Genomic DNA, 23,149 nt, shown 5'->3' on the forward strand with positions numbered 1-23,149 from the left:
TCATCTGGGAGGCGATGTTTTCCTTTGCGCCTCCCAAACCGCCGCGTCCCCAGTGCCACGACACGAGCCCAGACTCAGCGGTGCGTCTGTTCTGCAGCTAGAAGCCGTGCTGCACCTGCAGGTGCCTGCTGGCCAGCTGCGGACCTGCACCCCCACCCCCACCCCCCGAGACTGTCTGCACCTGCAGAGTAATGCCTAACAAGTTCCTGATGGTGCAGTACAGATTTGACCTGCAGTCATAGACACTTCCGGAGAAACATTTCGTCATTAAAAAAAAAAGGTTGTACTGGTTCTCACATGAGAGTGCTGTTGTGGAGTACGATGGAGACAGGAGTGAGACAGTGATCGTCCTCCGGAACCCCAGAAGGCGGGCTGATCTGCGGTCCTTGCAAGGGTGCCTGTGCTAGAGCTGGCTCTGGACCGGGTTCATTGGGGTCGGAGAGCCAAATGCGCGTATTTCCAAAGCATTCCGTCTCAGCGCGGGATGGTCCAAGTGTAGTATTGAGAAGCTGTGTCTATTGTTTTGTCCCACTTGGCAACTTAATCACCTTATCGTAATGAGTGGGAGCTTCCTTTCCACCCTAACGGGAGTCATCATTAAGGAACTCGATGGCTTTGTATCGGGGACGCAGACGGTTTGATTTCTAATGGAATCGGGAACATGGCTTTGCCACTTCACTGGCGATCATCTGCTTCCTACCCTAATCCTGACCCTCCTGTCCCGTCCCCAGATGCACGGAGCGCAGGAATGTGTATTTGTTAGGGCGCGCAACTTGCAGGTTTCCATATTCTCATCTTACCCAAGAAAAGCCCAACAGCTTTATCCCCAGAGCACACACCACCGTATATAATGTGGGGACGTGAGGTCCCCTGCTTCCTGGAGAACCCAAGGGTCTCTGTGGGATCAAGAAATGGATAAGACTAAGATAGATGGAAGTTAAGGGCCTCAGCAACGTGGGGAAGGGCCAGATCCCACACCTGCTTTGTACTTTTCATTTAGAGAAAGAAAGAAGGAAAGAAAGAAAGAGGAAGAAAGAAAGAGAAAAAGAAGGAAAGAAAGAAAGAAAGAAAGAAAGAAAAAGAGGGAGAGAAAGAAAAAGAAAGAAAGAAAGAAAGAAAGAGGAAGGAAAGAAAGAAAGAAAGAAAGAAAGAAAGAAAGAAAGAAAGAAAAAGAGGGAGAGAAAGAAAAAGAAAGAAAGAAAGAAAGAAAGAGGAAGAAGAAAGAAAGAAAGAAAGAAAGAAAGAGGGAGAAAGAAAGAGGAAGAAGAAAGAAAGAAAGAAAGAAAGAAAGAGAGAGAGGGAGAGAGAGAGAAAGAAAGAGGGAGGGAGAGAGAGAGAAAGAAAGAGGGAGGGAGGGAGAGAGAGAAAGAAAGAGGAAGAAAGAAAGAGGAAGAAGAAGAAAGAAAGAAAGAAAGAGGGAGGGAGAGAGAGAGAAAGAAAAAGAAAGAAAGAAAGAGGGAAGGAGAGAGAGAGAAAGAAAGAAAAAGAAAGAGGGAGGGAGAGAGAGAGAAAGAAAAAGAAAGAAAGAGGGAGGGAGGGAGGGAGAGAGAGAGAAAAAGAAATTAAGAAAGGGAGAGAAAGAAAAAGAAAGAAAGGGAGAGAGAGAGAGAGAGAAAGAAAAGGAAAGAAAGAGGGAGGGAGGGAGAGAGAGAAAGGAAGAAAAAGAAAGAAAGAGGGAGGGAGGGAGAGAGAGCAAGCAAGCAAGCAGCTGCTAGTGAGGCCTGAAGCGAGAACGGTAAAGCTGGGGGGGGGGGGCAGACCACTTGGGGCTACTCGGTCCCCACCGGGGTCACGAATGGCACGAAGCTGACAATCAGGAGGCGTCAAATCATCCCCCCAAATACTGCAGCCTGTTGACTGTGACCAGTTGCAGGGAAATTGAACAGAAACGGAAGCCATGCGTTTCCTACTTAAAAAGCGGGTAGGGGCCGGTCCCCACACTTGGGGTTTGGACCACGTAGGCCCACGTGCCACGTGCGTGGACACCTTGTAGAACATGAGCGGCTGGGCTCCGTTTCATGGTATGCGGAGGGCTGGACCCTGGAACAATACTGTTGTTGTTTCCGAGCTGGAGCAGTGCCGTCGATGGTATCCCTTTAAGGGAAATCCAGGGAAACGCGCTTGCCAGTGATGTGATTTTCTTTGCTCGAGGCCAAGTTGCAATGGCATGTATCGGTTCCATAGCAACATGTCTGTGCAGCCAGAAAAAATATAATGACCGTGGCAGCCAGCGTATCCCGGGGCAGGATGAGCACAGCCCCGATGCCCCTTTGGATCCCCCGCTCCTCACCCGGGCCGGCCTCCCCCCCTCCTTCAGCGCGTCGGGACTGCGTGATTGTTACTAACTGACCCTGCTGTTCACGCTCGCCTACGGTCCCCGTCCTGCTTCTGGCTGGAAAGTGGGCAGTGGACCGGAGCGAGTGGGAAATCTAGGGAAACAGAGAACCCTTTTACTGTGCTCCTCAGAGCTTTCCAGGGTAGAGTGTGATGCCAGGAGGCCAGGCGCAGTAGGACTGCACGAAGAAGTCCAGGGCGCATCGCTGATTTTCTAGCAGCTTCCACCAGAGGTGCAGTCTCTGAGTGTGGTTCCTCCAGCACGTGTAGCTGGGGTTTTAACCTCTCTCTGATGTTTTCCTGTCTATAAACTTCCCCGTGAGGGGCGCCTGGCGGGCTCCATCGGTTAAGCGTCCGACTTCGGCTCGGGTCATGATCTCGCAGTTCATGCGTTCGAGCCTCCCGTCAGGTTCTGTGCTGACGGCTCGGAGCCTGGAGCCTGCTTCGGATTCTGTGTCTCGCTCTCTCTCTCTCTCTCTCTCTCTGCCCCTCCCCTGCCCATGCTCTGTGTGTGTGTCTCTCTCTCTCTCTCTCAAAAATAAATATTAAAAAATAATAATAATAATGTAGAACTCCTCCATGAAACCATTGTAATCACTCTTGATTTCAACAGATGTTCCTTTCCCCTGAACTCCCGGAGCATTTTTAAAAATCTTTACCATCTATTTGACAGGTGTCTTGTATTTCCTTTTTTCATGCATAATGCTTTGGGGATCTGAGCAGTCTTTCAGATAGAGGGTAGGGCATTCAAGGTCAGGAACCAATCATCTTAATCTTTGTCTTCCTTCCTTCCTTCCTTCCTTCCTTCCTTCCTCCCTTCCTTCCTTCCTTCTTCCTTCCTTCCTTTTCTCTCTTTCTGTCTTTCTTTCCTTCTTTCTTTCTTCCAGTTCCCTAATGCTCAGAACCGAGCCCTGTAGATAGTAACCAGGCCATGAATATTTCTTCCTGATAACATTCTAGTCCCATCCTGTCTCATAAGGAAGTTGTGAATCAAGCGTGCGAACACATGGAAAGTGCTTTTGAATTCGTCAGAGAAAAGATAAATTCAAGGAATTCTTTTTCTAGCATGGTTGTAAAAAAACGTGTAGATATGCAGTCAGAAGGTAAATGTAAAGATTTCACATTCTCTCATCTTCCTCCTTGTGGCTGCCACCCATGAAGTGGGTGCCCTGGGGTTTGATGCGGGTGCTGAAATCGTCCCTGTTCTCCCCCCATCCCCCAGTATTTGCTCCCGCTATTGAATTTGCCTTATTATACCATTCGGGGCAGACTTCTCAGACACACCCCTGGCAATGTCTTTGGAGCTATTAAGTAAAAGATTTGAAAGATTTTTTCATTAAGGTGACAGGTTTGATAGATGAGGATAGTGGTTCCTAATTTAGTTTTGAGGTCTGTTGAGGGAGGGAAGGTTTTTATCGGATGAAAACTTTTATCTTAATAAGAGTGCCCTTCCCTTCCCAAGTTCTGCGGCAGCAGAGAAATGAGACTCAGCACAATAAGGCACATGGAGGCCAAGATGCACCTGTGTGACAGCTAACAGCGACGGAGTCAGAAGCTGTGTCTCAGGTTGAAAGCCAGACATGGGCCTCCCGCTCCCTCGTCCCCAGTCTGGGTCTAGAACAGTCCACCCGCAGGAAGATTGTGAGTCTGTGGGCCACTGTCTGCGGGAAGAAGGAAGGAAAGCGTGCTCAAAATTTTGAGTCTACTCGGTGGTAGATGAAGTCCAGCCAGTGGGGTGAGAGGAGGTTCGGGGAAAAACCCGGCATGGAGGACCGAGGGGACAGTGGCTCTGCTTACACCTCTCATGCTGTGCGCACTACTCTGGGCGAGCCATCCCCAGCCTCACTCCAGACATCGGAGCCACTGTGTTTTCTCCATAGCTCTTTGATTTATAGACTTGTCTACTGGGTTTCCTGTTCATCTCCTCGATTAGAATGTTAGCTCACTGAAGGCAAAAACCCCGTCAGTGTCCTCAACTGCCGCATCCAAGTACTTAACGCTGTGCCAAGTTCATAGGTAGCATTTGATAAATATCTGTTAGATGAGTCAGTGGGGTCTTACGCCTCTTCTCACGTGCCTTGATTGCCTGGATGCCCCCGTGCCCTCCCCTGCCTGGCAAATACCCGCTCGTCCCAGGAGACTCGGTCCAGCTTTCGTGTTCTCTGCAGAGCCCTTCCTGGCTTCCCTTCTTCCGAGGGGAAGGAGCACCTTCTTGTGTGTAGCTCACCAGTTGCCGGCAGTTGCACACGGCACGTGTGTGTGCGTGTGTGTGTCCGTGTGTGCGCGTGGGACGGTATCTGCCGTGTGAGTGTGTGCATGCGTTTATTCTCTGTCTCTCTCTCTCTCTGGCTCTTGGACCCTTCGGTTCACTTATTTGCTTATATATTTATCACTGTTACTAGATTTTAAACTCCTTGGGGATGGGACAGCCTCTTGTTCTTATTCATCCTTGTCCCTCTAATATCTGCCATATAGTAGGTGCTCAGTAAATAATCGTATTAGCATTCAGAGTACTTACACCATGCCAGGAACCACTATATTCTAGTACTGACAACCACTTTCCCAGTACCTTATATATATATATATATATATATATATATATATATATATATCTGGTATGATTCTTACAACCACTTTGCAAGATACATTTTTTTTTTAGTTTATTTATTTTGAGAGAGAGAGAGAGAGGGAGAAAAAAGTGCATGTGCATGAACGGGGAGGGGCAGAGAGAGAGGAGAGGGAGAGAAAATCCCAAGCGAGCTCCGTGCTGTCTGCTAGAAGCCCGATGCGGGGCTTGATCCCATGAACCTTGGGGTCACGACCTGAGCTGAAATCAAGAGTCGGAAGATTAACTGACTGAGCTACCCAGTCGCCCTGAGATGCGTTTTTAACTCCTGCCTTACAGGGGGGCAAACGGACGGCACGCAAAGAGATAAGGTGACTAGTAAGGTTCTCACAGCTAGTTGATGCCATAGCTGTTCTCCTCTGCTGACTCTCGGAGAATGATTGTATGCTTAAACGAATGAATGAGAATCCTAGAAGCCCAGACCCATCTCATGTGATAGGGCCACAGACACTGGGATCCACAAAATCAGTGAGGAAGAAACGATTAGCAAACAACCTGTGATTGGCCATGGTTGACACAGAATCCTGAGGCCAGGGCTGCAGTAAATCCACACATGAATCCCTAAAGTCTTACTGTAGCTATCAAGCTTAATTCATAATTATCCATGCCAGCCAGCATAGTGGTATTGGTTAATGAAAATAAACAACTGCCATTATATTGGGGGAATGATTTCCCAATATTAGGGAATTATTCCTAATATTTCCTGATTATTTCCTAAAATATGAAGTCATTAGTCATGAATTAAACAGTTGCTGTGTTTAAGGCTCATGCCCAAATTTGGAGGGAATGGTGGGGATGTGAGCTGGAGGGTAAAGAGGAGAACCCCAGAAGTGTAAACCAAGGTGACTGTATATGGAGGGCTCCAGCCTTGTTGGAAGGACAGGGCATGATCCCAGGCAACGTCAAGGAGATTTAAAGAAATTAAGGGCGGTCCATAGGAGAACCATCACGGGGCATTAGTACACATGCTTGTTTGCCAGATGGTAACATTAGAGAAAACGGAAGCTGTTGTATTAGTCAGGGTAGGGCGGGGCTGTGCTGCGTGAAGAGTCAACCCGATAGTCTTCACAAGTTTAGCTTTCACTCCTGCAGGGTCCGCTGTGGATCCGGTGAGTCTCCAGTCCTCCAGGCATCGCCCTGTGATGCAGCCTGCTCTGCTCTTCTTATGCGGCTGCCTAGCGGTCTCCTTCGTGATCGCAGGGAAGAGGGAGAAGCTGGACATTTGCACCAGCAATGAAACGCTTCAGAGCTTTGCCCTGGAAGCGACACACGCCATCTGCTGTGCCCAAGACACTGCTTCCAGCTTTTTATACAGCTCGTATCATTCTAGCCCTCTCGTTCATTTTTGTCTCTCTCCCACCCAGCACACAGTAGATGCTCCATGAATATTTGCAGGCTGAAAGAAGGAGTGAGCATAGGAACAAACTGTCACTCACGCCTGATGGTATTTATAAATGCATATGGCGCCCGGAAGCCCAGACTTGGTCAGAGGGTTTTACTAAACTTAAAAGAACATTCGAACAAGCCACCATATAGCTAGCGTTAATGAGCCATGGTGAATGGAACATCATTAAGACATGGGCAGATTACATCCAGTAGGGCCAGTGGTTGGGCTCACGCCCAACCTTCAGCCTCGCCTCTTAACCACACCGCTGTCTAACTGTCCACAGCGTGTCTTCACAGTTCACGTGTTGTCTGGTGTCAGCCTGCCTTTTCTTGCCTTGTTCTTTTTTTTTTTTTCAATTTTTTTAATCTTTATTTTTGAGAGAGGGACAGAGACAGAGCATGAGTGGGGGAGGGGCAGAGAGAGAGACACACACACAGAATCCAAAGCAGGCTCCGGGCTCTGAGCTGTCAGCACCGAGCCCGACGCGGGGCCCGAACCCACAGACCGCGGGATCGTGACCTGAGCCGAAGTCCGACCGAGCCACCCAGGCGCCCCTTGCTTTGTTCTTCTTGAATGAGGTAGGGATCACTGCCCTTATTTAAAAATTAAGAAACTTAATGAGGGAGGGAGCAGTTAATCTGTCCAGAGTGCTTCCATGATTCCAGCCCGGGTGTCTTTGACCACGCCGCACCGTCTCTCTCCTGTATCAGGCTCACACCTTCACCTGCTGCCTCGCCTCCTAGGGTCCTGGTGGGTACGTGGCAGCCCAGCTCCCAACCGGAGCGGGGACTGGAGCGGGGTTCAGACAGGAGCAAAACATATACTGAGCGAAGCACACGGCAGCTGCATGTGAAAAAGAAACTGGAAGCTGTATGTATGAATCAATACAGGATGGAGAGTGTATGGAAAGAAAGCAGAAAACTGCCTTGGGAAGGTAGTGTGGAGGTCACAGCGCACGTGTCAGACCAAAGAATGGGTCTCTCGACCACATCTCGCTACGTAGCAGTTGGCCAAGAGAAACCAGCACCCAAGGAGGCACCCGTGATCGTGACCGCTAACCAATCCTAGAAAACGGTGCTTGTTTATTCCCGGTGTGGGGTGGGGGTGGTGGACAGGGAGGGGGCTGAGCCCTCTGCCTGTCAGTGTGTACACATGAACGGGGCAGTGCTGTGGAGAGGGTCCTGAATCGGGGGTTGGTGGTCCCCGGAGGTTTTTGAGCAAGCCGGTGATGTGACCGACCGTGTTGCAGCGAGATGAGCTTTACCGCTGTGTTCACGGCCCCTGAGGTGGTGGGGAGGAAACCAGACACGGAGGCCCCGGTGAGGAGGTTATTAACAAGCATAAGGAGCTGAGATTTTGAGAGCTCATGTGGGGGCGTAATGAAGGGACAGATTTGGGAGACGCTGGAAAAAAGAGCCGAGCGACAACAGCGTGATCACTTGGACAGAAGAAACGGGCTGTGCAAGGTGTCCTCCCTTCTGTAGGTTTTGGGCTTATCTCAGTGTCATTCCGTGGGTTGGGGCTTCCCAGGTAGAACCACAGCATAACCGTGGACCGACGCGAGCCTCTTGGAGTGACTGCATTATCGTGGTCACCCCCGCCTTTCCACGATCTCTTCCTTCCCCTGCCCCTCCCTCCAGGAGGTCTAGGATTAAATCTTAAATCGGCAGCAAACACAGTGTTAGGCTGAAATTTCGTCGCCATCCTGGCCCTCTAGTGGAGACAAAGTGGTTGAAATGTGGGCCAGCAAAGTAAAATTCGATGTGTGGTTCTGCGTCTCACCCCCAAGAAGAGGGGGGCTCCCGGCCCACGCCGTGAAACCTCTCTGGCTCCCGCTGGCTTGCCTTGCTGTTAGACACAGCCTCCCCACGGCTCTGGGAAACGAGTGGGGGTGTTTTGCTGGTTAGTCCAGCTCTTGCACGGTTTTGCTGAGCCTCGCAAGGCCACCGCACACTGCTTCCTCAGTCCTTCTGGTCCGACGGGAGAGCCAGGCTTGATTTGAGAGACAGGAGAGAGAATGCTGTGTGACGGACGGCAGAGAGGAGGAAGGCACCGCATGCCGTTATCCTTGCTAGGGTTCGTCACGTCCCCTCGCATGGGTGCAGGTGTCTAGGGACAGAGGACAGTCGAATGAGACAAGGTGAGGCGGTGTGCAGCCCGCAGGCAGCAACTCTTAGCTCAGAGGAGCCAGAGAAGAGTGCCCGGGCTCCATTACCCCCACATCTCTTTTTCCTGAACGTCGGCTGATGCCAGCCACATGCTACCAGGGGAGAAGAGAACTCCTAACACCTCGTCCTTTCCCCCTGCTCTGTGAAGCAGGCACCTTGGCCAGAGGTGCAGGAAGCGTAACAGAGCAGGAGGGCTTTGAAGTCTCTGCCCTCTCCCGCAGATGCCCTTGGCCCTCCTGATGCCGTGGGTGTTGGTTAGACCCTCCTGCTTTCCTTGCTGCTGTCTTCTACACAGCCCCTCCCCCTTCCTACAGCTGGGCAAGGCATAGGGCCCCCTGGCCGTGGCAGACACATGGCCTTCCAGGTCTTTCCAGTGCCTCTTATGGGCCCCTTAATTCTCCATGAGTCGTTCGACTGATCTCTAAGTAAGTTCCTTTGGAGGAGCTAGATGATCGGGACCTTCTATCATCTCAGGGGGAGGTGTATCTTTAGACGCATGGCTAACCTATGACTAGACTTCGGTATTGTGTGTTGCAGGAGAAGGTAGAAGCCGGCTTCAATTTTTGTCCCCCATCTTCCGTAGCTTCGAGGGGCAGTTTCGCACTAGCCCTGGAGACTTGAAGCGTCCCGAGTCTCCAGTGATATCTGTATTCTTTTGATGTAGTCTACGTGGAAAGTAAAGCAGGGTCGGGCTGGTGAGCAAGCTCACCAAAGCATCTGGGGGCTTTTGATCGCTTTCCATCGGGACGAACGGTAACCTGTGTCCCGTCAGGGTGTGTCTGAGAGGCCGTTCGTGGTTTAACGAAGATCAACACGTTGCTGGGTATTTAATATGTCTTCCTCAAGTCAGGAGCTGAAACCTTGAGACCTGAGATTAGATCGGCACAGAGGGGACTCTGGACGCCCCCCCCCCTCCCCACCCCCCACCGTTGGCCGCACCTCTGCAGTATGCTCGCGCCGAAAGGACTGATGCCGAAGACACGCACAGCTTGAGCCCGACGGGGCCCTCACCCGCGCCTCTGCTGTGTCCTGTTTGGCCGGAACAAACCCACGCGGAAGGAGGGCCCGTGATGCCAGCCACCGCATTCCTAGAAAGCGACGCTTGTTACTCACTTCCGGTTGGGTGCCGATGGCGGTGGGCACAGGGTCCGAGCCGCCGTCCCCGTCGCTGTGGTGCCTTCCGCCGAGGCTTCCGGCTTTGGTGCCCGCCCTGCCCTGCCGTCGCTCATGGTGTCTGGAGACCCGTGGACGGGACCCTGAGAAAGCGGGTCGCAGGGCCCGCTGCACACATTCCTCAGCCCCTTCTGGTCCTCTTGGCCTTTTTGGGACATATTGGGAAGAAAACAATAAAAAAGCTTGCCTTCTAAACTTGTTTCTGTCTTAAAAGGGAGGGCCTCTCAAGTGCTTGGAGCTTGGAAGTGCTGTGTTGTTTTTTGGGGGGTTGGTTTTTTTTTTTTTTCATTTAGTATGAAGAAAATGGGTGTGCCGACTTCATCCTCGGAGTGCGGGGTGCAGGCTCCTAGCAGAGCGCCCAGTAAGCACAGCGCTGGCTTTGGTTTCCATTTAACGTGCACTCCATTCCCTGGAGTTGAGAGGTGACGGGAGATGTTCCTGTTTTCGCGTTCTGCTATTTCCTGGTGCTCTCAGCATAATGTATTGCGCGGCTCCAAAGCATTTCGAGCAAATTGTGTCTTCTGCGGGAGCTATTTACGGGTTCTCAAACAAATGGTGCTTTCTGGGGAAGGAGAAGTATGTATGAAAACTCTGTGGCAGAGCCCTTTGTCGTGCGGCGTCGGGGCAGAGCTTCTGAGGAGCTGGCTTTGAGGGGAAGGGCATCCCCACCACCCTGAGGCCCAGTGGAGGGCAGCCCTCCTGCCTTGTGCTGCCAGCTACCATCTGGCCGCCTCAAGGGCACCCCGCCCGGTGATGAAACCCCAGAGTCTGCACAGAGATTCGAGGGGCCTGGTGAAGAGCAAGATGGAGGAGAAGTCAGAGCCTCGCCCTTAGGAGCTCGGAGCTCGGAGGAAGTCAGGCTGCCTGGCAGGGCAGCCACTGAGGCCTCGGACGGACATGCTCACTTCCCCCTGGTCCCCCTCAGAGCGAGCGCTGTGGCTCCAGGCCTCCTGCCCTCACTGCCCTGACCCCTGCTCCCCGGGAAGCACTTTCGCAGTAGACGTAAGATCAGCCCGAACGTCTGAGAACACGCGTACGCAGTCCTGAGAGGAGATGGAAGTCGTGTGCTTTTCGGTCGTTGCTGCTGAGGTGATTCCGAGGGAGAAAAGGAATCCCGGAAGGCTGTGGACGTCTGAAGGGTGGAAACAGCCACCTGAAGGCAGTGTTGCCTGTCAGCCCCCAGTCCTGCTGGATGCTCCACTTCAGGCTTACTCACTTCAGCGGCCATTGTGTTCAAAGACAAACGAGGTTAGGTGTTGTGTCCGCGTCCCCGAAGCCGTGAGCTCCCTGCCCATTTAGGAGGCGGGAGTTGTTAATTCACCAGCAAAATAGCCTTCGGTGGGAGGGATGGGTCCAGGATTGTGTTCGCGTTGTCGTGCCCTCTAGCGGCCAGCATGGTGCCCTTTTCGAAGGCCTTTCCCGGCTTCCACAACTCCCCGGATCCTCCCCACGTGAAACGCCCCCTTCACAGTGGTTGAGTATGTGTCCGCTCAAGTCTGTCTCCTGACTGTGATTTGTCTATCGTGTAGGAAAAAGAAATCACAAGCTTTGTTAACAGAGCAGAGAAAGGAATGCTATCGTTCCGTCAAATCGGGGTACGTCTTACTAGGGCACATCTGAATTCTAAACCTACTGGATGTGACACAGGAGTCTAAAACTTCAATGTGAATATTTTCACAGCCAACTGATGCATTACAGGAGGAGAATTATGCCACTGGCAGTAGCGGGCCAGCCCTGTGCTGGCTTCCCACCCACAAATAGACACGCTTCATGAAACCGCAAAACGTTCTCAGCCATTTAGTTGGCCAACGCACAATTTGTTTTCCTTCCTCAGAAGGTTGATATCGTTAACCGTCTGCTGTCTATATAGCTTTGATATGGTTTTATATAGGGAAAGCATTAGTCACTCGCAATTATCTTTGAATGAATTATGTAAATCATGTTTTGGTTTTGATACTTTGTTTTTCCAGTCAATTCAACTGGAGAAGTGGCTACTGAGTGGATCCTGTGAGCTTGGTCATGTACGTAGGAAGCACCTAGGACTCTTATGAAATGCAGCTTCTGACTCTTACGGGTCCAAAGTGGAGTCTAAGATCCTGCATGTCTAAGACAGTCCCAGATGATATCAGTGCCGCTGGTCCCGGGACCACAGCACAACGAAGTGATAGGTGAATAACAAGGTGATCAATGATGGAGACAGACAGTCAGTCTGTGCCGGTAAAGGGACTGGAGAAAGTTTGCAAGTAATTATGGCCTTAAGACAGAATGTGACAATATGTATGATAAAATCGAAAACATGCGTTCTATGATCACTTCTGATCGGGAAGAGCGGGAACATCTTCGTGTCGAAGTGATTCTGAAATTGGACTTGAGATATGGGGTAATTCGCAACAGGGATAGGGAGGTGGGTGTGGCAAGGGCAAATGAGTCAAAAAGCACAGATTCTGGAAAATGAAGAGTATGTGTGGGGGCTAAGACGCAGCCCATTTGCCTGTGATGGGGGAAGCGTGAGATACAGTCGGAAAGGCAAGTTGAAGTGCTAGTGTGGACTGTCAGGTAGTCCAGGATGAAAAGTCTGGACTTAATTCAGGAAGCAAAGAGGAACCAGCAACAAGGGGTTTTGAACCAAGAAGGTAAATTGATTGAAACTGGGAGGATAGACTGGAGTGGGGAGTGATGTCATTTTCCAGACAGGAAGGGATAGGACAGACAGCATGATGAATATTCGCATCTGGAAGAATGGAGGGTAGAGAGGGTGTGGAGAGAGAAGGATCAGAAGGCTCCCAGAAGGGTCCTGGATGGTCAGAAATATGGTTGCACAGTGACCATAAATGGGAGAGTCAGATGAGCTGTTGTGCACGTCTGAGCAGAAAAATGACCTGGGTGAACACACAAGTGTCACTTCCAAGAGGCTTTCCTTGTCTGTCCTGTCTCAAATAGCAACTAGTCCTCTTAGCCTGCTTTACTCTTTTCATGACCCTTTTCACGGACATCATTCTCTCTAAATTTATTTGTGCCATGTTGCTCCCGGGAGCTTCTACTCTACTGGAAGAAACGGGGGATAAATATGTACACAAATAAGTATAATTAGAAATGAAGGAGAGGGAACAGTCACACATGAGAAAGAAGAACAGGGTGGGAGGGATGGCTCCAATTTAGATTAGGCGGTTAAAGAAAGGCCCTCGTAGGAGAGGACATTAAACTGAGTATGAGAAGGGGCATAGTATGGGAGTTAGAGTGCAGGCAGAGAGTATAGAATATGCAAAGGTCCTGAGGTGAGAAGTCCCCGGTGCATCCAGAGATCGTGAACTTGTACCTGTATGGCTGGAGGCTAGAGCGAGTTAGGAGAAGAGTAGGAGACGATGACGTTAGAGTGACAAGCCGTGGATAGTGCAGAGCTTTGGATCTGGAAAGGAAATCTGATTTTGTCCTGCGTGCCTGGGAATTTATGCAAGCGTCTGAACATGCAGGGTGGATTGGGAAGTGACAAGAAAAGCAGGGAAGCAGAGTAGAAAACCTGCAGTTGACCAGATAAGAAGTGACAGTGGTTTGGACTTGATTGGTGGCAGTAACGTGACAGAGGAGTAGATGGGTTCACGATACAGTTCATTCTCGAGGCCAGCTTGGCAGAACTTTGCAGAGTTTTGATCTGAATGAAGGTAAGGACATGCTCACCAGGAGAATTCCCAGGCTTCTGGCTTGAGGAAATGAATGTGCCATTCACAGACACGGCGGGGGGCGGGGGGCGGGGGCACAGGCACGTGGCAGATTTTTGAAAATGTTGAGTTGACATGAGACTCTTAAAAGAATTTGTTTCCAATTTCAACATTTTATTTATTTTTGAGAGACAGAGCGCGAGTGGGGGAGGAGCCGAGAAAAAGAGGGAGGCACAGAATCAGAAGCAGGCTCCAGGCTCCGAGGGGTCAGCGCAGAGCCCGCCGCGGGGCGCAAACCCACAAACCGTGCGATCATGATCTGAGCCAAAGTCGGATGCTTAAACGACTGAGCCATCTAGGCGCCTCTACATGAGACTTAGAAAAAACAAAAACAGGGGCGCCTGGGTGGCTCGGTCGGTTAAGCATCCGACTTTGGCTCAGGTCATGATCCCACGGTCCGTGGGTTCGAGCCCCGCGTCGGGCTCTGTGCTGACAGCTCAGAGCCTGGAGCCTGTTTCGGATTCTGTGTCTCCCTCTCTCTGTGACCCTCCCCCGTTCATGCTCTGTCTCTCTCTGTCTCAAAAATGAATAAACGTTAAAAAAAAATTTAATAAAAAAAAAAAGAAAAAACAAAAACAAAAACAAAAAGCTGCAGTACAGTACTCCCAGTGTAAAATTAGCCATCTTACATCATTCCTGGATGTAAGTTCAGTAGCGCTGAGTACATCGATCTTGTGCATTCCGTCTCCAGAACTCTTTTCATCTTGCAAAACTTAACGCCCATATTCATCAAACAATAACTACCCTTCCTCCCTCCCCCAGCCCCTGGTCAGCCACTACTCTACTTTCTATCTCTATCAGTTTGACTACTCTTAATCCCTCACATAAGTGGAATCATGCGTTATTTGTGCTTTTGGGTCTGGCTTATTTCAGTTAGCGTGGCGGCCTCAAGGTTCATCCCTATTGTAGCATATGTCAGAGTTTCCTTTTATTTGTCCATTGATGGACACTTGGGTTGCTTCCTCTGTTTGGCTATTGTGAATAATGCTGTGAACGTGGGCGGTCAGATACCGCCTCAAGATCCTGCTTTCAATTCTTTGGGGCATATACCCGGAAGTAGAATTGCTGGGTCATATGGTAATTCTATTTTTAATTTTTTGAGGAACCTCCATACTGTTTCCCAAAGTGGCTGCACCATTTTATATTCTCACCAGCAGGTGCACTGGGTTCCAATCGCTCCACATGCTCACAAACAGTTATTTTCTGTTTCTTTTTAAATTTTTTTAATGTTTATTTATTTTTGAGACAGAGACAGAGCATGAACAGGGGAGGGGCAGAGAGAGAGGGAGACGCAGAATCTGAAGCAGGCTCCAGGCTCAGAGCTGTCAGCACAGAGCCCGACGCGGGGCTCGAACTCACGGACCGTGAGATGATGACCTGAGCCGAAGTCGGACGCTTAACCGACCAAGCCACCCAGGCGCCCCATTTTCTCTTTTTGATGGTGGCCATTCCAGTGGACGTGAGGTGGCGAGAATTATTTTGAGTGGGTATTTCAGGTAGGCGGCTGAGTCTTCGGGTCTCCACATCAAGAAGAGATCTGGCCTGAGATACACCATAAAGTTCAAATTTAAGCCATCTTCCATTTTTTTCAATGGGTTTTTATGTCAACCTGACTGGAAACATTTAAGAACTTAGAGATTTTGATGAAACAATCAGATTTGTACTTAAACTATTCAGTCTCACAAACATGTTTGAGGTCATATGTAGATGAATGTAGAAATAGTCCTTTTTTCTACTTTCCTATTGTGTGAAGTAATTCATTTAGAACCTTCATCTACAATGCTGTATCTTCATCATCTTATGAACCACTTTGTGAGTCATCTCATATAGTTAGCTTTCTAAATCACATCGTCTTGACTTCCATTTCTGCCATTTAAGATGTGCTGTGTTTTGAATGTGTGTGTGATGCTATCAGAAATTTTATTCCCAGCCCCAAGTACCTCTTTCTATATGTATGGATTATATTTTTATAGTTTTCTGGCCAAAACCAAATCGCATAGCCAAGCTCACACAATTAATGTGATCACAGACATAGGGGAGGTATGGTATTCTGGGGATTATTACTGTAACATGGGTCCCAACTGATATTATTAAGAGACTTTTTTCTCCATTCTTCCAATGAGTATGTATTCACGAATTATATACAACTACCACTTACCATGTTGCTTTTGAAAGCAATCTTTAAAAGGCTTTTTAAATTCATAATGACATCCAGTATTTGTGACTGTAAAGTCATACTCCCAAGAATAGTTCCGAGTTAAATGTATTTTCTCTTCTTAAAAAAAAAAAAATTCTGTTAGGTGACTTTTATAGGTGTGCGAAACCAGCAGTTGGTCCCACAGGTTTCAAGGGAGTGTGTTTTACATAAAGAGAACTTTGTGGTTTCAAATAAAATATTTATTGAGCAGCAAATAATATGATAAGCTTTAGAAAGACTCAAAAATTAAGGGAAGTCATTCTTTTCTGAGCGGTGCTTTTGGGAAAAACCTTACCGTATATCAGGCATACATGATAAAAGATAAACTTGTCAGACTCAAGTGTAAGTAAAAGTCCTTAAACACGAATATAGTGAATGAGCTCATTTCTCATAAATGTTTGTTAAGAATAATACTCATCTAGGGGCGCCTGGGTGGCTCAGTTGGTTGAGCGTCCGACTTTGGCTCAGGTCATGATCTCGCAGTCTGAGTTGGAGCCCCGCGTAGGGTCTGTGCTGACCGCTCAGAGCCTGGAGCCTGCTTCAGATTCTTGTGTCTCCCTCTCTCTCTGCCCCTCCCCCTCTCATGCTCTGTCTCTCTCTCTGTCAAAAATAAACATTAAAAAAAATACTCATCTGGTATGTTTGAAGTTTAGTCTTTCCTAGAGGTATGAGAAATCTTTCAAGGTTCTTTCTGATCTTTAAAACTGTGACTGAGGGATGCCTCATACCTATCTGTTCATCCATTTATTTATTCATTAATTTCAAGCATCTCCTAGAGATCAGAATTTCTAAGTATAATATAATAGAAAATCTTTCAATCAGTTTGGCAACAAAGGGAAGAAAAGCAACAGATAGTAAACCAAAAGGGTTTGTGTTATTTCAAAAACCAGACAAATCTGTATGGTCAGTTTCCAACACCAAACTCATCGATTTGATTCCATGATTGAAATCCATCATATTCTAAGACTTAAAGCACGACGATCTTCGACAGTGATAATTTGGATTGGGAAGGCAGCGTTCTAAAGAGGTAGCCATAATAACATGGAGGAGTATACGTGTTCAGTTGCCAGCTGGCCATTTGTCTAGCCATCCATCTACCCATCTATCCATCCATTCATCCATCCATACATCCTTTGGTTAACTTTTACCTGTATCAACTTATTACATGGTATAGGATGATATTTTTAATAATCATGAACATGAGCTTTCCTCACTTAGGTGAAAATGAGTACTGCAGACAAAGTTTTCCCTCTTATCTCAAAGTTATGGGCTTTTTTTTACCCTAATGAGGCCCACTAGACCATAGTTCGTCATTGAAATTCCACTGAAACAACTAATGATAATGTTCATTTCACATCTTTGACCTGGGAATTGCAAAGTGATTTACTAACAGTAACTCACCAATCCTCTTAACACCTCTGAATAAGACATTCATATTTTTTAACTCAGCATGGAAATGGCTTCTGCTTTCCAGAGAATTTGAATGCCTTAGCTACCATTCAATGAGTGAGGGGAAGAATTAACACTAAAGTCATCCTTTTCTGAACGACTGCTGGTGGTCTGACCTACACAAGAATGGCATATTTTCTGGAAATTAAAAAAAAAAAAAAAAACACGGGGAAGGGGCAAGGGCGCCTGGCTGGCTTAGTTGGAAGAACGTGCTGCTGTTGATCTCGGGGTCATGAGTCGAGCCCCATGTTGGGTGTTAGAGATTATTTAAATAAGTAAAACTTAAAAAAAATACTAATATGCTCAGGAGTTGGGGTGCCTGGTGTGTCAGTCGGTTAAGCTTCTGACTCTTGATCTCAACTCAGGTTTAGATCTTAGGGTCGTGAGTTCAAGCCCTGTGTTGGGCTCTGCTCTGCTCATGGAGCCTACTTAAAAGTAAATAAATAAAAAATGGGGAACGGATATGGGGAGAGCATCAACTTTGCTTATATAAGAATATTAAATAAAACCGTACTAGAGAAGAACATTTTAGAACCCCCCCCCCCCCACAGGACAGTGTTCCTTAAAACTCTGCCTTCATCCGATTCAGTGCTTAATGAAAGGGTGGACCTGAAAGGATACTGCCCGCTCTGTGGTACTCCGATGATGAGTCACAGCATGTGAACAAATGAAAACAAATCCCCAGCTAAAAGGACAACTTCTGTGTTACCCTGGAAATATTTCTCATTTTTCCAGGGCTTCCAGTGTTCTTCCATTCCCGTGTAAACTCAGCTTATAGTAAACCCCGATGCCAAGATTTTCAGTCAGTTCCCTGCCAAAACCATGATGCTCTCTCTCAGCCTGGGACGAGGCACTGTCCCGCAGAGGAAGTGAAAAGGAGAGTCATGAACCGAGGAGCATTTCTCAGGGGAGTCAGCGGGACGGTGTGCTTTTCATGGTAACATCATCCACCGTCTCTGGGCATGTGGAGGCTTTTAAGAGAAAGCAGAGAATTTTTAAAAAATTTTAATTCCAGTACAGTTAACCATACAGTGTTGTATTAGTTCCAGGTGAACAGTATAGTGATTCAACACTTCCATACATGACCCTGTGCTCATCTTGAGAAGTATACTCTTAATCGCCTCCCCCTACTTCACCCATCCCCCCGCCCACAGAAAGCAGAGGTTTTTGGGAACTCATTTGTGTGAAGCAAGACTGAAATGACTTAAATGTTTAGGGGCGCCTGGGTTGCTCAGTCGGTTAAGCATCTGACTTCGTCTCAGGTCGTGATCTTGTGGTTCGTGGGTTCGAGCCCCGCGTCGGGCTCTGTGCCGACAGCTCGGAGCCGGGAGCCTGCTTCGGATTCTGTGTCTCCCTCTCTCTCTGCCCCTCCCCTGCTCACACTCTGTTTCTGTCTCTCAAAAATAAATAAATGTGAAAAAAAAAATTTTAATGTTTAAAAGATAAAAGTGTCGTAGTTTATGTCTCGACCTTCTTAAATCATCCCTGAGACCCTAATTTGCTTTCTTTATATTGTTGGTTTTCGCTGAGCAAACCAGAGAGAATAGGGGCCTTGTAGCAATGCACAGGGGTCAGTTATAGGACGGTGTTTCAGGAAATTCAAGTGCTCTGTAAACAGCTTCCGTTTGTTGAGAAACAGAGACTGCTTTTTCAGCAAATCTGGCTTGTGTTCATGTTAAATCACCCCCCCCCCTTTTTTTTTGCAAGGGGGAAATTTCCAGATCTCCTCGCTGTATTTAATTTTCTATTTTACATGCTGCCAGTGCACTTTTCTTCTCAGGTGAAGCCTACGTGTGCTCTCTCTCTTACTAACTTTTAACTAAGTTTTAGGATGTCCAGCCTGACCTAATGATAGAATACTCAACACTGGTGCTGATACCAGGACCCCTGGGCACAACTGATGGGGACCTTTTTCACACCATTTGCTTGCTTCTTGGTGAAGGAGAGCCTGGTTGGTACAGTGCTGGTGGGTTAAGCTTGGCACAGGATAGGCATACTCCACCGTTAAGAAGGTTGGCTTCCGGGCCACCGATATGATGCCTTTTTTCGGGCATCATAGGACTCAGGGGCTTCCTCAGGTGTATCTAGGTATCCAGGCTGACCACAGCTGGGAGGGAGCACTTTAGATTGTGTCTGGTGGGGTTTTGGCCCCTCACACAGCGACCTCGGTTCCCTGGAGAGAGTACGTAATTGGCTGCCATGAAGTAGAGAGCAGTAATAATGATCCAAGTTGGGAAGCAGGACAAGAATCACAGTGCTTCAAAAGTGGGAGTAGGAGAGCTGAACGCAGGAGGAGGTGGGCTCTCCCCATTATCTAGAGCCAGAACCAACCGTGCAAAGGAGACCAGTTGGCCCTTTTGCTCTTTTCCCGGTGGGGATTCTCGCACAGGGTCAGAGAGCTGTTAAACACTGGCGTGGGAAGGAGGTCAGGAAGAGCTTCACCCTGTTTTAATTTTAATTTGCCCCATGTAATTTATACATGGGGGACCTGGAGCCGGAGCAGTGGAGAGATTTTCACGGGCTGGCAGTCGGCACTGGATCCCAGCCCGGTGTCCCGGTCACCTGCTGCCCATTGCCGGCCTTCCTCCATTCACCAGAGTGACTTTTCACCCTTTCCAGCCCTTTTCTGTCTTTATATTCCTCTAAGTGTAGGATTGAAAGTGCAATCACGGTATGTCAGCATTCTAAACCAGAAGTCTTTCTGTGCAAATACGAAATGCTTCCCAGCTTGCTCTAATTTCCCTGATGCCCTGATTATATAAGATGCACCACAGATGTAATAATTCGTTTGGGGGGCGGGGGGGGGCGTGGAGCAGGAGAAATAGAAAACTGTTACCACTTTTTTATGTACTCTTCTTATGCGAAACAATTTCTAAGTTCAGAAATGTCAAAATATGAAAAGTAAAATCACGTGGGTATCACATTTAAGCTGCTTGTGTTATATATAGGCTCTTTTACACACGTGATCCTTAAAGGCATGCTTTCTGTGAAGCCCAGGACAGTCCCAGGGGTGAAAGCTGACTCTTAACAATTCATGTTAATAAGAATCAGGGAGGGCTTAGGAAAGCAATTTAGAAAATTCACTTTGAACAACCTAAACTCCTAGCTAGTAGCTGAACTACTGGCTAGGAGTTTCATTGACCACATGCCTCAACCACATTGACCACATTTCTCACTTAGGAACATCCTAAGTGTGGATGAAAAGGCCTGAGATATATAGCAGGTGGGGGCAAAAGGGAAGTGAAGAAGCTGGGTGTTCCACACTCTAGATCATTAAGCTACATTACTGAGAATTTCTTAAATGTATGTACGTATAAGAATTTCAGTTTTGCAAAATGAAGAATTCTGGAGACGGATGGTGGTGATGGTTGTATACAGCATGAATGTACTTAATGCCACTGAACTACACACCTAAAAAAGTTTAAGATGGTAAATTTTATGTGTATTTGATATTTTTTTAAAAAACATGTATTTACATATATATGGGTATGTGTATTTCTATAAATGTTTTCCACCAGTTTGATTAAAATGCAGCAAGCCATGTCATCTATCCATCCATCTATCCATCTATCCATCCATCTATCCATCTATTCATCCATCCATCCATCCATCCGTCCATCCGTCCATCCGTCCATCCGTCCATCCATCCATCCATCCATCCATCCATCCATCCATCCATCCATCTATCCATCTCTCTATCCATCCATCCATCCATCCATCCATCCATCCATCTATCCATCCATCCTTCCATCCATCCATCCATCTATCCGTCCATCCATCCATCTGTCCATCCGTCCATCCGTCCATCCATCCATCCATCCATCCATCCATCCATCCATCTATCCATCCATCTATCCATCTATCCATCCATCCTTCCATCCATTCATCCACCCATCTATCCATCTTTATTCATTCACTCAACATTTATTATGCCCCTATTCTACACCAAGACCTGAGCTAAAAGCTGGAGTACACCTATAAATACAATATACTCTTTATATTTATATTTATATATATATTTTCAGGGGCAAAACTGAATGCATATCCGGAGTTAAGATGGTATCTAACTGTGCAGAGCAGTGGGGTGTCTTGGTACTTACCACGTAGATGAGAGACCTAATGGGATCACTTTCTGAGGAATAACATGGACAAAACATGGGAAACAAACAACACGGGACACAGTGTGTGCAGTGAACAGTTGGTATTCCATCACTCGTGATGCATCATGTGACTGGTGAGGTGATGAGCTCGTAAGGCTGCGAAACAAAGGAGCAAAGCATAGAAGGTCCCGTACACCATGTTTAAGGAGTATGGACTCCTCAGACCCGCTGGAGGTCAGATCGCATTCTCAAGTGGCCTAAGGATTCCTCAAAGCCTCCAAACCCCCAGGGGTCTGCCTTCCGAAGTCCTTGGTTGTGATGGGTGGAGAGGTGGAGGAACCAGTAGGTCAACGTGAATAGCCTCAATTTTATTTGTTTTATGTACAGTTGATCTTTGAAAAACACAGGTTGAAGCTGTGGGTCCACTTACTCACGGATTTTTTTTACAGCACAGCACTGTAAATGTATTTTCTTTTCTTTGTGATTTTCTTAGTAACATTTTCTTCCTCTATCTTATTTTATTGTAAGAATACAGTATATAGGGGCACCTGGGTGGTTCAGTCGCTTAAGCGTCCGACTCCGGCTCGGGTTATGATCTCACTGTTTGTGGGTTCGAGCCCCGCATTGGGCTCTGTGCTCACAGCTCTGAGACTGGAGCCTGCTTTGGATTCTGTGTCTCCCTCTCTTTGCCCGTCTCCTGTTTACACTCTGTCTCTCAAAAATAAATAAACATTAAAACAAATAAGAGAATACAGTATATAGTAAATACAGCACACAAAACATGTGTCAATTGACTCTTTTGGTAAGGTTTCCAGTCAGCACTAGGCTGTTAGTACTTAAGTCTGCAGGGAATTAAAATTATATGTGGATTTTCAACTGCATGGTGCATTTCTATGCAGGATTTCGTTTGAAGACAGGATTCTGGCTAAAAACACAAAGCAAATCATACATTTGGAAAAAATCGCCGTTGGTGATGAAAATTTACCAGAACTTCTTAGAATTGGTTGCAAGTAGTTTTCTTGTTTCAAAAGTCAATATCCTGTATTCAAAGCGATGGGTATGTTTTATCCATTTCTGAACCACGCACCTCACCTAGTGGCCCTTTGCACATGATGCACGTTCAGTGAAATGTTCAGGGCGAATTATTTTAGGGAGATGATTTAGGTACTGTTGCCATGGGGTCAATTTAAATAGTATGTTGCCCACTAACTCAAAAGAAATTTGTAGAAATATAAACGAACGTTCCTCTTATTCTCTTTTTCCTTATGTAAAAATTGGACTGCCCTGGTTACTTTTTTCTCAATTTCCAGTGTGTTGTTGAGATACTAACTTTTATCACTTGCTGCCTCAGACCTGGTTGACAACTCTGATTCTGTATGTAGGATTGAACTTTGTAGAAAATAACACTTAATTGTATTTTTTTTTAATGCTTGAAATGATATTCTGGGCAAGTTTTGTTTCTTTATGGACTATAGCCAGAATCCTACTGTTTTCAATTTGTTTAAATGCAACAGCTTATACAACATATGTACATGTTCAGTTGAAGATAAAGGATATGATTATTTTTAGCCTATTACAAAGAAAACCACATTCTCTCTTAAATGTCTTGGCATAAAGTAATTTGAACACGATTTCTGCACAAATCATTTTTAAGAGATTGGCTGTCAAGTATATTTTTTAAAGTAGCTCTCTCAGAAGAACCAATGAGACTTGGCAAATTTAGATACATTCTTAGCCTGAAATGTGGTGGAAGTTGTCAGTTTTTAAACAGCACTTTGAGAAGTAGTTAGCTTATAAGTACAGCAATTCAGAGCACACAGAGAATGATTTTGAAGAGTCAAGTCTTGATATACTGGAAAGAACGTTGACAGATTCACCACAATTAGGAGATGAGCAGGTACAGCTCCCACTTGTGAAAACTTTTCTCATCTGAGGAACTTCTGAGACTGGTCTAAGGAAACCTTCAGCAGGGGCGCCTGGGTGGCTCAGGCGGTTAGGC

General features: G+C 47.2%; 1 protein-coding gene across 13 annotated transcripts in view; it reads left to right on the forward strand.

The window, feature by feature from the left end:
- Positions 1 to 23,149, forward strand: part of ATXN1 (ataxin 1) — a 413,952-nt gene that overhangs the window by 221,452 nt on the left and 169,351 nt on the right. The window lies entirely within an intron of this gene.

This window comes from Prionailurus viverrinus, chromosome B2 (genome assembly GCF_022837055.1).
Source record: "Prionailurus viverrinus isolate Anna chromosome B2, UM_Priviv_1.0, whole genome shotgun sequence".
Taxonomy (NCBI): Eukaryota; Metazoa; Chordata; class Mammalia; order Carnivora; family Felidae; genus Prionailurus; species Prionailurus viverrinus.